This window comes from Mustela nigripes, chromosome 5 (genome assembly GCF_022355385.1).
Source record: "Mustela nigripes isolate SB6536 chromosome 5, MUSNIG.SB6536, whole genome shotgun sequence".
In the NCBI taxonomy this organism is placed as follows: Eukaryota; Metazoa; Chordata; class Mammalia; order Carnivora; family Mustelidae; genus Mustela; species Mustela nigripes.
Genome location: NC_081561.1, coordinates 100,521,362 through 100,536,076, shown reverse-complemented (window position 1 = coordinate 100,536,076; position 14,715 = coordinate 100,521,362). Strand labels below are relative to the sequence as shown.

Sequence of the window (14,715 nt, the reverse complement as noted above, 5' to 3'; positions counted from 1 at the left end):
GAAAACTTAGGAATATATTATTCATAACAGCAAAAAACTTCAAAGTACCGAGGTAAAGATTCTAACAGAAAGTATGCAAAAACAAACAAACAAGATACATGTTTTTGGTTTTGTTTTTGTTATTTGTAGTTCATTCCTTAAATCAGGCAAAACCTATGCTAGGATTTAAGGGGGGTTATAGAAGGGAGTGGAGATAAGGTCTTAGACTGTCAACCAAATCCATTTTTTTAGCTTTACCTTTTATTAGACATCTGATGAAATGTCATAAATCCTTTTCAGATTCTGCAATGCATATCAGTGTGCTTCTAAACTTTTCCACCGAAGGTCTGGCTTTCTTGGATCCACTACATCAGTGACCACACACCCAACAACCCCCTAGGTTTCACTGCTTTCTTTCTTTTTCCTTCACTTTTACTGTTGTTTGAGAGCTTCTGAAAGAACGTAGATGTGAGTGTGTGTGTGTTCAATTAATGGTGGTTTGTTTGTTTGTTTGGGGTTTTTGTGTGTGTTTTTTTTTTTTCCACCAAAGGTCCACTCTAACTTTCTATAAGCATGTCCCAATGGGAAATAGGAATTCAGCTGGACATCCCACCAATCAGGTATTCACTTGGCAACCGAGGAATGAACATGCTGTTTTTGCAGCAAGACAGGCTCTTCCTAGAAACCATGGATAGCAATGACCTTAACTGGTTTGGCCAACACTAAACCTAGATTGAGGTTTTATATCTCTTATATAATTAACATTCTTCTTGATTTATCTTGATGACTGAGTTGGGGGCCAAATCTAATAAATGGGTTAGAGGGGGTTCCAAGGTATTGCTCTTTGGGGCCTGGTTAGATATGGCCTTCTCCTCTGGGGTAGGGTGAGAGAATTCAAGGCTGTAACAACTCCCTTAGAAGCACAAAGCTTACTGGCACATGATGATGCTTTTGTGAAATGTGTAAATAAGGCAAGACAGCAGTGGTTTGCCCCTTCCTTTTCTCCCCAACCCAGAGGAAATGTTTAATGCAATGACATGCCTTTTAGATGCCCCCACTCCCAGCCTTTGCAACGGATGTTTAATATGCACTGTTTGCTATTGCTCTTCTTTTTTAGGTCTTTTATATTACCCATGTACCTCAAGGGTGATTGCTCACAATTGACACAGTTTCAGAAATACTTTTTAATGATGATTTTAAAAGATAAGTTATAAGAACTTTACTAATTTAGGCTGTGGACCCTTATCTATAGCTGAACAAAATTACACTGTAATTTCCTTCAAAACATGTAATTCAGCACAGAATCAAATCTTTCCTTTCATCTTCAGATCGTCTGCCTGGTTTCCAAATCCCTTGAGATCAATCTAATCCTCTAAGATTTTCTTTAACTCCTTGCTTTTCGGGTCTCAAATCATGAAACTTCTCAGAATATGTCGGTAGGAGTCCTGCAACAAATCTTGGACAACAATTTAAATGATAAGCAATTGGTCTAATGACCATTATCTAGGTCTAGGAGGTTAGGATTTTGTTTCTAATTTTATCACAAAGTAAAATATAAAAATATTAATATATATCATTGTTGCTAGTTCTTTATAACCTCAGAACTAAAATATTATTTAAAAAATAAATGGGAAAGGGAGAGAGAAGAATGTTAATTATATAAGAGATAGAAAGTGACTCTTCTAGGGGAAAACGTAGACCAACTTTTTCAAGAAGCTCCTATCCAAATAAGTGATATAAAAAAAAAAAAATCATGAACTATAGAAACCAGACTTAATGGAAAGACTGACAAAATAGTAAATAAAAACAAAAGGCAGGCATTATTCTCTCAGTCGGAGAGATGGGATGTGGAAAATTTATTCTATAGAAATCATTATTTTAATTATGCTTCATAAAAGAGCCTTTCTAATGCTCAGGGAAAAATATCATGCTGCTGCATTTATACCTTTAAAAAACATCTGCTTGGTATTTTTTATTGAGCTTGCACTATTTTCAAACATTATACCCCTCCTGAAGCCTTTTCCAACTTCCAAAACAAAATTAATTACTCTCCCCTAAAGGTCTCAGCAGACTTTGAACTGAATTTTCTTGTAGGACTTAAAGTTAACATTTTTGGTATTGTTCTTCCCTTCCTAGGCAGCCATGCATTCCTCTAGGAAAAATACTGTGACTGACCTCAGTATGAAGATACACAATATAAATAGAAGACTCTTTTCTTTATCTTTTTCTAAGATTGGCTCTTTAATGTGACCCATTTAACTGGACAGTTAACCTGTGTAGTTTATGTCTATTCACCCTCATTGAAAAGTATATTTGTCATTTCTTTCTTTTAATTAAGATACAATCTCTTACTAAAGTTCTAATTATATTGCACCAAGAGCCATAAAATAAAATGGCAATGGTACTTATTTTTCATTTGGTGATCTTCCTCATAAATAGAATTCTTTATTAGTATATCACTGTAACAAAGCTCAGTGTCCCAAAAGACTAACAAAAAAAGTCACCTGTACTTTACTGTAAGTTCCTTCTACATTTGTTTTAGCCAATGACAATGGCCTGTTTCATTGATCAGTTTTCTTTTTTTTTTTTTAAAGATTTTATTTATTTATCAGAGAGAGAGAGGGAGAGAGCGAGCACAGGTAGACAGAATGGCAGGCAGAGGCAGAGGGAGAAGCAGGCTCCCTGCCGAGCAAGGAGCCTGATGCGGGACTCAATCCCAGGACACTGGGATCATGACCTGAGCCGAAGGCAGCTGCTTAACCAACTGAGCCACCCAGGCGTCCCTCATTGATCAGTTTTCTAAACGTGAAGTACATCTGGTCTGAAAGCATAGGACAAAAATCTATGCCAAACTTTCAAGACACAGTTGACTTTCTTGAACCTCAAAAATTGTCCAAATGGGAGGTATAAGAAGAGTAATGTTTTTTAATTGCATTTCATTCAAGAGAGAAAGAGAGAAAGAAGAGTGTAAACGACAATGACATTTAGGTCTATTAATAAAGTATTTCTTGTTTGGTTCTGGTTTCAAAACCTCTGTCATTAACTGTATGCTTTGTCCGTGACATTCTACTCTTTCTTAGACAAAACAAAACAAAACAAAACAAAAAAACAAAACAAAAAAACAAAAGCAAAACAAAAAACCACAAAGGTGTAAGACTAGATGATAGCCAACATTCTTTCCAATACTTCTGCAGCACTACCAACCTTGTAACAAAGCCTTTTTCTATTTGTGTAACCAAAGCACTTTGGATGGGGTTTAATCACTACCTACCCCATATAAAATTCCAGACTACACCAAAGTAGTGTTATAGGGAAGCTCTAGCGTGTGTGTGTAATCACACTCCATGCCCACAGGGTTGGAAACACAGCTATATCTCATGATATAAAGCAGCTTTGAGCTGGTGATAGGTTAACATTAAAAGGATTAAGGCTTGCTTTGACATGGCTGACATTCAAAAATTAGATTTAATGTTAACAGCTGGAATGCTCAAGAAAATAAAGAGTAAGTACAGGAGAGACAAATGGAGTTAAATTAGAGCAAGTGGGTGTTAAAGGCATGATGGAATTATTTTCAACTCAGTTTAGAAAGGTTTCATTGAATAGCTAAAAAAGGTAGAGTTGGCATAAATCCTCAATTGTGATTACAAAATATAGGAAAAAAAAAAACGCCTTAGGTGGAAATTTTCATCTTTCAAGGTAAGTATTGTGCCACTGGAAAAAAAATTTTTAAAGAGAATTGACTAATCCTGGAGCTTTTTTAGCACTTTTCAGCTTCACAGAACTTGAAAAACATGCTAATACTTAGAAATCAAGAAGACCTGTTAAGTCTCAGGAGGCAGATTTATTTTCCTCTCATCATATTTGCCAGAAAATTAACTTACAGGTCTGAGCAGCAGAAGTTAAGGTTGATTAAAAAGCTTTTGATGGCTGAGAGGGGGTGCACCTTGAGGTATATTTGGTGAGCTGTAGGTAGTTGATAAGAACCAGCATGGAAGTATCTCCAAAGTATCCACAAATTCTTTTCTACCTCCATCTCTGCACTCTGTAGACCCCCTACATTAGAGTCACAACGGGGTTTATGAGTTGGGGATAGGGCATATTGAAAATGCAAATTTCTGGCCTCCCCTCCAGACCTACTGAAACAGCAACTCAAGTAATGATAGGAACAAGAACTCCAAGTGGTTCTCATGTCTAACAAAGTGAGACGCACTAACTGGTTTCTTGACCATTCTCAAAGCTCTCTAGAGTAGATCAATAATTTTCACTGAAAAAAACACTTGCCCCACACTTAGCTATTACCAGAGTTTGAGGTCCTCATTCTAGAACATCTAATAAGTGAGACAAACATAAAAAACAAAGATGCGCCCATGTTCACTTTACTTGAAATGGAACCATTACCCTCTCACTGTGTAACCCTGCTAAATTCCTGCCTTTTTATTCTCAAGTCTCAATTGCCATATCTCCATCTCCTAACCCCCGAAATTAGGATTATATTCTCCTTTGGGCCACTAGTTGTACTATTAAGTTTATAAGCTGTAGAAGTGCTATTATGGCATTACTAGAAGTGTCTCCCCTGTAAGACTGCTCACGTGATGGCCAAGAGAATTTCTTCATTTATCCACACTTCCTCACAGAGTGCCTGGCACAGAATAAACACTCAAGGGGTGCCTGGATGGCTCAGTCCATTAAGCATCTGCCTTCAGCTAGGTCAAGATCCCAGGATCCTGGGATCAAGCTCCACATTGGGCTCCTTACTCAGCAGGGAGCCTGCTTCTCCCTTTTCCTCTGCCTGTTGCTCCCGCCGCTGTGGGCTCTCTCTGGGTCTCAAATAAATAAATAAAATCTTTAAAAAAAAAAAAAAGAATAAACACTCAATAATTCTTGTGTGCTCATAGGGTTCATACAGTTTGGGGAAGCAACTGAACTAAGAGTATGAATTATGGAGAAATATGAAATTAAAGCACAATAGAATAGTCTTTGAGAGTTACAGAGACCTACATTGCCTACAGCAGACACTTCACTGTGCACACTGGCAAATTCATTCCTTCTGTGACAAAGGGTGAACCTGGAAAGCTCAAGAACTATAGAAGATAGAAGCTTGATTTTCTTCTCTTTAGTGGTTGATTTCTTGGTCTAGGCAGTTAAATATTTGCTAGTTAACTCCATGTCTTTTTTTTTTTTAATTTAATTTTTTTCAGTGTTCCAAGATTCATTGTTTATGCACCACACCCAGTGCTCCATGCAGTAAGTGCCCTCCATAATACCCACCACCAGGCTCACCCTACCCCCACCCGTCCCCAAACCCTCAGTGTGTTTCTCAGAGTCCTGTCTCTCATGGTTTGTCTGCCCCTCCAATTTCCCCCAACCCTATGCTTTTAATGATGTTTAAACTTTCAGCCATTACCCTCTCCAAGTCTCTGATAAGTACAAAGATTATGAGTTTCCATAACAAACTTTGATGTACCTGAGCTATGTGCAAACATAAGCATATGTTTTCTAGAATTGGAACACTCTAATATTTTTAATTCCAGACTCTCAACCTCCTAGTTTTACATAGTCCTCTACCTACAGGCTTTATAATCTATAGTTTATATTTTAAGTACTAGTAATTGTCATTAAAAATTCTGCTAAGTCATATTTCAGTGATTCTAAGATGCACATTTCTCCCCACACTTTCACATGGCAGAAATCAGGATTTTAAAACTGATGATGTCTTATTTTTAATAAAATATAGTTGCTTTATTCTTATCAGTAGTAACCCTAAGCAACAAAGGATCTCAAATGCTGTACCTAAATTAGCTTGCCAAATATATAGCAAAATGTATCTTTAGCACATAAAGCATTTGCTTGTAAGAGAAATGAAGAAAAACCTTCAACAGATTTTATACCTTTTAAGAATATAGGAAACATAACAAATTCATAAGTGATTTTATGAAACAAGTCACAAGGATTAATGTATATCTTTCTTTTCCCTTCTTATCTGAAGCTGTGACTTTGTGAATTCAGAAATTAAAGAATTACTGGAAGTTTTTTCCGAATTGAATACATGGACAATTTTTCTTTGGGCTAAGGAATGTGGCTCATGTTAGAACTACTTGAAAAAGACAGATGTTCCTGGAGCTAGGAAGTGAGGTGAACTTCACTAGTTAAACTAGTTAAAATTAACACATAGTGGATGCAAGTAGTTTTGTATAGAAATCACAAATCCCAATAAATAGTTTAACTCATCCTGTCTGGAAAACCTTGACAATAAAGAAGTTCAATCAAAATGAACTGAGAGTAATCACAGAGAGGAAAGACCAGAGCAAAGATGGCCCAAACCAAAGGTTTCCCTAGCCAGATACCATCTTAGGAGGGGAGATTGCAAGGATTCTAGAAAAGGGGAGACCTGAAGGTCAAAATTGAAGTTTCCTGCTCATGGAATAGACACTCTGAGTCTAACAGACTCAAATACTTTAATCCTGAAAATGTTATCCCTTTTGTGGGACAGGGTAATTCACAAGACTTTACTATAGCCTACAAAACTCTCTGTACTCTGATTTTATTCTCACTAAGAATATTCATAACATTACCACATAAAAAAATCATTCTATCAATTTAACAATGTGTTTTCAGGAAAAAAGTAATGTATATGTCCATGTTAGTACAATGCATCTGATTTAAGGGAACAAGAAAATGTGAAATAGACAACTAGAATGAGACAGATATGGTAAGCAGAGATTGTTACCTGCTTTGTTCAACATCCAATTTTCCCTTAGTAGCAAAAATAGTAATCAGGACAGCAATGCATGTGTGCATTTAAAGATTAAAATTTTGAGATTCTCTTGCACCAGTTACAATAATAAATTCTAGTAAATGTGATATAAGTGAAATTCAGGGAAGATTTCTTTCCCTTCCTCCATTGCTTTCCTTCCTCCATCTTGTGCTCCCTGGAATATGGAAGTAATACCTGGAGTTTTAGCATCTTGGGCTTTCAATTTTGAAGATGGGGGCTACATGCTGAAAATGATGTAACAGAGAGATAAGGGTGTACGTCCCTGATGAAACCTATATGCCATATCAGCACTGGATTGGATATTTGCAGATTTCTTTACAATGAGAGAAACAAATTTCTATCTTGTTAAAAATATTTTATTTGGTAGTTATCTGCTGTATGTAGCCAAACCTATCCTAACTGGTATATGTGATGATTGTACTTCCCTGATACATGATATTAGGAAGGTGTATCTAGGGAAGTGGATATGATATATGTATCATAGTCATTAAAAAGGGAATATCTCTCATAATAGAAGCAGCAATTGTTCTGCAGTTTGTGCATTAGTTTCTTTTACCATTTCTGTTATTGTGTATCAGCTCCTGAGAGGTTCATCAATTCTGGAGTGCACTAAAAAAAATGGTTTAGGGATTTCTGCAAAACTGAGGGTAACCTACAAGGTCTTGTCTAATTGTTTAACTGCCCTCTCTTTCCCATCTTTGTATTATCAAATTCTTTAAACCTGTACAGCTGTTCCTGTAATATTTATATGTAGAATTACATATAATGTGTTCAGTGTGTGAAATTCTGTACTTCAAGAAAAAGACAGGTAACTTACCTTTCATTATACAAATGCAAATCTACAGAATTCTAAGATAAGCCACCCACTGCTTAAAAGAGTACCTGGCACACAATTCCACATCAGTTTATGCTGTGTAACAAACCACAATAAAACACAGTGGTTTTAAAAAAAACAAGTATTTTTCCTTTATGCATTGTTGGGTTGGCTGGGTTTCAACTGACTTGGGCTCAGCTTAGCTCTAAGCTACAGGTTTGGTCTAGGCCTGGTCTGTGTGTCTCTTCTTGTTGGTTCAAACACTACTTCTGAACTATTTTTACTCACAACACTTCTGACACTAAATGTGTGTGGTTTTCCCCACACCAACTACTAGTTCTCCAACTCCCTACCCAGGTGTTCCACAGTTTAATTCAATTCTGATTCTAACTACCTGGAATTAGCACAGACCCCATAGATTAGGGGATCAGTCTCACAAAACTATCCCTAATCAGACACCAATGAAGCATTCAGGTATCCACTTACACAGGACAAAGACCAAATACATATTTATACACTTACCTATAGCACATTTTTCTCATGACAAAGGCGTAAAGACCACTGTCAAACCTCCATCGACATCACATGTGCTAGCATCCCCTTCACTGAAGCAAATCATCTGGGTAACCACAAAGTCAACAGCAGGAAATACAGTACTCAGCCTACCTGAACCCATGCCAGGAGTGTTGATGTGCAGTACTGGTCCAAAGGAGTGAAGAATTGAGCACAGTTATTCCACAGTTCTCAATAAAAACCTGTTATAAATAAAAGAATATGGTGGAAATTCTAGTTGAAATGTGTGTTGGCAGTCCAACTGAAGCAGACACTGCAAATGCAAATCAGATACAAAAATTCTGAGAACTGTTCAATGTAGAGGCAATCGGGGCAGATCTGTGTTTGGATATGATGGTTTATTAACCAGGACCCAGCAGGAATGGTGAGGTGAGCAAATGAAGACAAAGGAAGCATTTGAGAGTCCACAGGGTACTCCAATGGGGAAGTATACTTTCCATCTCAAGATAGTAATTCCGTACTGATTTTTTGGTTTCCAAATGAATCTGGACTAGCTATCATCTTAATCCTCTCCTTATCAAAACTTTGTCATTACTTACTGGGAAATATTTTTCCCTATAGAAACACACCTCTGATTTTATGATACTCAAAAACTTGATTCACTTTATGGAAATTCATTTTGACAGAATGTTTCTACTTTGCTTTTGAAAAGCAAAAGTAGAAATAGTATAGCGGTGAACCAGATTTGAAATAGTATAGCGGTGAACCAGATAGAAAACTGAGTCTCCCCAAGTGGTTAAGTAACATCTAGAGAATGATTTAGGCAAGAGGAGGAATAGAGATCTAAGAATAATCCTCACTTGCAGAGAGGAAATACAGCATTGTAATGGAGAACACGGGCACTGGAGACATTTATCTTGGATTCACATGCCAGCCCAATCGTCTTTATAGAAAGGGAGTGAATACCTAGTTCATAAGTCATTAATGAGAATATGCTAAATTGCAAAGATAAACACTTACTATATATTAGTTGTTATTATAGGCAGATGGTTCTATCTTCTCAGCCTCTGGTACACCAGAAGGAGAAGGTAATTTAAAAATTAATGTTGCATATGGGTTGAAATGCTTCTCTAGTGGAGAGATGAGTTTTGACAAAGATATATAAGCTTTGACATATATACAGACACATAACATATAATACAACTATACACACATGTATCTGTATGTGTATATCTAGAAATATTTTCAGAATATAAATACACACTTCTTAAATTCTTCTGGCTTTCTCTTTTGAAAGGTAAATAACTTGGCAAGCTTTATAAAAGGTAACTTAGAAAATAATTCTTTGTGTCTCTTTATCAGGTACATTTAAAAACTGATATTGATGAAATGATATGAAAACAATAAAACAAACACTGAGAAAATCAGCATAACTTTTTTTAAACTTTTTTTTTTTTTACAAAATAATCTATATATTACCTATTCTAAGAAGGCTTTCCAGATTTCCTAAATAAATTTCATTCTCCCTCGTAATTCCTACAAAATTTGGTTGTGTACTCATTCAAGCCCTGTTAGGATTAATATTTTAGAAACATGTGTCCCCATTAGATTATGAGTTCTGGGACATAGGACATCTATATAATAATTGTTATAAATGACATTTAAATTTTCTTATATAGCTTACAAACAGCCGCTAAATAAATTTCTCCTTTGTTCTTTCTCACAAAAGCCCTGTAATAGCTTTGCATTCTTGTCAGTACCACATATTAATGCTCAGCATATAATATAATAGACTTTCAAAAATATTTGGGGTTTAATTAAAATTAAAACTGGATTGTGTACATTAAATTAAAATGTTGACAATTCCTTGAATTTTTATTTCCTCTAAAGCAATTAAGAGAGGGAAAGAAGATTTTGAATGCTTTCACTTTATTTGCATGCAACCAAAATATTCCTGAAATAAAAAATTAAGTATTTATTTGACAATTAAGATTGCATAGAATGGCAACATCTAAATATAGCAGTGAATAGTGTGTGTGTCTATAAGAGGTCAGAACAGGTCTTCTTTTCCCTGCTCCTTTCTGATTGCCTCACTTCTGGTCTGCACTGTATAAACTCCACATCCAGTGCGTACATTATGAGAGAAAGAGTTAAATCAGCTTTCAAGCATATGTTTCCATTGGTTATCCAGGACCAAGTCAGTTTTCCCCATTCAATAATTTTTCCTTTAGAAGACACAGCTTCCTATAACCGTTTGGGGTTCATTTAAATTCTGACATTTCTCTATTGGAAAATGAACTGAAGCCATCAGCCTACATTTCACTTCACAGATACCCTTCAATCACTATTACATATGGCTGAATTATAATCTCATAAGATAACTATCCCACACGACAAAAGCTTTCTCACCCATTATCCACTCAAAGTCATCTGGTTTCTCTGCCAAGGCTTTGCTATTTTCATGAGCAATTTAAAAGTCACTTACAGCTCAGAAAATAGTTCACCTCTTATTTAGTTCTTGAAGTCAGCTGTAAGCACATTCTACGCTATGTCAAAAACCATTTCTTATTTTCACTGGACTCAAATTGCCAAAGCTTCTCTGGAACATAAAGACCATTCAAAATGAAATGGAATAGGAGGGAAGCAGATATCCAGAACTAGATTTTTCCTTATTAAAAACAAATTTTGAGAAGAGCCCTAGAAGCTGAATATTGTTAAAATAAGAGGTAAGACCTCTGGAAAAAGAAAAACAGAATAAAATTGAGTACCAGAAAGGGAAGCAATGAATTAAGAAACGACTAATGGAAGTTGCATGTAGAGTACATGCAAGAAAAAGAAAACTGAAATTCCATTTCTAATTCAGAATTTTTTTTCTGTGGACATTAAGGATATATGAAATAAAAATAAAACTTTGCCAACTGTAGTGGCTATGTTCCCCTAGGCCCCTGATAGGCCAAGTCCCAGGTTAGGGCATGAGGATAATAATGACGAGGACACGGTCCTGCTCACAGCCTAATGGTGAAGACAAATATGTATACCTCATAATACTATAAACATTAGAATGACAAAAATGCTCAAATTAAGGAAATGGAAATATTTTTTAAAGTGATAGGGAAGCATTAAAGTGGGAATACTTAATTCAAATTTGGGATGATTAGGAAAATCACTATGTAAGAATTAAAGTTTCATTTGGCCCTTGAAATGAGTAGGAATTCATTTGGTAGGAAAAGAGGGGAAGGCATATGCACATTTAGGAAGTAGCAAGTGGTCCCACATGACTGAATGTGAGGCCAGGAGAAGAGATGGGAGAGGATACTGAAAAGTAGGTTGAGGCTCTATTGAACCAGCAAAAGTTTTTATACAGTCATATCTGTGCTCTAAAAAGGCTACATCTGTTAGCATTATGAAGAAATCTGGTAGCATTATGAAGAAATTAGAAGAGTCAATATTATATTCTAGAATCTAATAGTGATATTGGGATAAAGGAAGCAATTACTATAAAAGATATTAGAACGTGATTCAGTTGGGTTTAATAATTCCTAAGCTATAGAAGGTAAAGAAGAAGAAGAAAGTGAAGCTAGGAATATATTTTATACTTTTATGAAGCTCTGATGGACAATGAAGTAGTTGTTGGATACATTTATTGGGAATTTAGAAATAGGAAGAAAAGAAGGCCTTGAAAGGAGGGGCACAGTATACTACCCAAAGCAATCTACAGATTTAATGCAATCCCCATCAAGATACCAATGTCATTTTTCACAAAACTAAAACAAATACTAAAATTTGCATGGAACTAAAAAAGACCCCAAAAAGCCAAAAATGAACTAAAGAAAGAAGGACAAAACTAGAGATATCACAATTCCAGATTTCAAACTATACCACAAAGCTGTAGTAACTAATATAACATAGTACTGGCACAAGCATAGACCTACATATCCAAAGAATAGAGAGCCCAGGAATAAACTCATATTTTAGGGTCAATTAATCTATGACAAAGGAGGCAAGAATATACAATGGGGGAAAGACGTCTCTTCAACAAATAGTATTGGGAAAAATTGGGCAGCTACATGCAAAAGAATGAAACTGAACCACTTTCTTACACCACCCATAAAAATAATGTGAAAATGGACTAAATACCTAAATGAGATCTGAAACTGTAAAGCTCTTAAAAGAAAATACAGGCAGTAATTTCAAACATCAGCCTTAGCAATATTTTTCTGACTCTCTCTCTCCCCAGGCAAAGGAAATGGGAGTAAAAATAAACTATTGGGAATACATCAATTAAGAGGCTTTGCACAGCAAAGAAAACCACTAATAAAACAAAATGGTAAGCAACTGAGGAGGAGGAGAAGATTTTTGTCAATGATACATCTAATTAAGTGTTAATATCCAAAATATATAAAGAACTTCTGCAACTCAATACCAGAAAACCCCCAAATAATCTGATTAAGAAATATGCAGAAGATCTGAATTGGCTTTTTTCAAAGATGACGTACAGATGGTCAATAGTTAAATGAAAAGATGCTCAACATTACTAATTGTCAGGGAAATGCAAATTAAAACCACAATGAGATGCCACCTCACACCAGTCAGAATAACTAATATCAAAAAGACAAGAAATAACACATGTTGGCAAAGACAGAAAAGAGAACCCTTGTACACTTCAGTAGGAATGTAAATTTGTGCAGTCATTATGGAAAACAATATGGAGGTCCCTCAAAAAGTTCAAAATAGAATTACCAGGTGATCAGTAATTCCACTACTGGGTGTTTACCTAAAGAAAACAAAAACACTAATTTGAAAAGATAAGCACCCTTATGTTTATTGCAGCATTATTTATAATAGCCAAGACAGGGAAACAACCTAAGTGTCCATCAATAGATGAATACATAAGGAAGATGTGGTATACATCAACTTAATATAGATATAGAATGCCATAAGCTTAGGATGATATATATGAACCTAATTGTAAATACAAAGCTAAACCTTTAATACACAAAACATAAAAGAAAGCCAAACATAACACTACAGAAATTCAGTCACAAAGAGAGCAAGAAACTGAAAAACCACAAGAACAAGTAGAAAACAATGAAAAATAGCAAAAAGTACATAACTATCAATAATTTCTTTAAATGTAAATAGTTTCAATGCTCCAGTCAAAAGATATGGGGGGGCAGCATGAAGAATGGATTAATAAAGACATATTTGTATGCTGCCTACATATAAGTAAGCCTACTAAAGACCCATACAGGGCTGGAAAAACATTTACCATCCAAATGGAAGAAGGGAAAAAAAAAATCCAGGTAGCAGTAGTTAATCAGACAAAGTAGACTTCAAAACAAAGACCAAAAAAGGGCATTACATAATGACAAAGGTATTAATCAATAAGATGATATAATAATTATAAATATCTACACACCCAACATCAGAGCACCTAAATACATAAAGCAAATATTAACAGACAGAGAAAAATTTATGTTAATACAATAATAGTAGGGGACTTTAACACCCACTTACATCATTGAATAGATCATCCAGCAGAAAAATCAATAAGGAAACAGTGTTTTTGAATTACACATTAGACCAGATAGACATAACAAATATATACAGAACATTCCATCAAAAACAACAGAATACACACTCTTTTCAATTACACAGGAAACACTCCAGAAGAGATCACATGTTAAGTTGCAGAAGAAGTCTCAATAAATTTATGGAGACTGGAATTATACTGTGCATCTTTTCTGACCACAATAGTATGAAACTAGAAATCAATTATAAGGAAAAAACTCACAAACATGTGGAGGCTAAAAAACACAATACCTAACAACCAGTAGGCCAAGGAGAAATTAAAAAAATACATGGAGGCAAATGAAAATGAAAACACAATAGTCCAAGATCTTTGGGATGCCACCAATGCAGTTCCAAAGAAGGAAATATATGATACAGGTCTACCTTGAAACAAGAAAAAGCTCAAATAAACAATCTAACCTTACACTAATTTGAATGATTAATGAATAAATCATTCTTCACTAATAGTGAGGACAGTCCAAGGTGACTAAAGGAAATAATAAAGATTGGAGCAGAAATAAAGGACAGAGACTAAAAAAAGACAATGTGTGAATCCAAACTCTGGGTCTTTGAAAAGATAAACAAAATTGATAAACCCTTAGCCAGACTCATCAAGAAAAAAAAAAAGAGAAGACCCAATAAAAACAGAAACAAAAGAGAAGTAACAACTGACACCACAGAAATACAAAAGATGAGAATACTAAGAAAAATTGTATGTCAACAAATTGGACAAACTGGAAGAATAGATAAATTCCCAGAAACCTATAATCTTCTAAAACTGAGTCAGAAAGAAATGGAAAATCTGAGCAGACCAACTACTAACAAAATTGAAACTGTAATAATAATAAAAAAAACCCTCTAAAAAATAAAAACTACTAATAAAATAAAACAACCAGATGGATTCACAACTGAATTCTATGAAATATTTAATGAAGAGTTAATATCTGTTCTCAAACTGTTCTGGGGTGAGGAGGGACACAGATGAAGTAAAGCTTCCAAATACATCCTTCCAAATACCAGCATTACCTGGGTACCAAAAATAGACAAAGACACCATGAAAAAA

At 35.2% G+C, this 14,715-nt stretch overlaps 1 long non-coding RNA gene across 1 annotated transcript in view; it reads right to left on the bottom strand.

Annotated features, from left to right (window-relative positions):
* Positions 1–14,715, bottom strand: part of LOC132018253 (uncharacterized) — a 139,695-nt gene that overhangs the window by 50,130 nt on the left and 74,850 nt on the right. Inside the window, exon 3 of the long non-coding RNA XR_009404485.1 lies at positions 8,235–8,323. This is a non-coding gene — a long non-coding RNA (uncharacterized LOC132018253). The remainder of the gene's footprint in view (positions 1–8,234; positions 8,324–14,715) is intronic.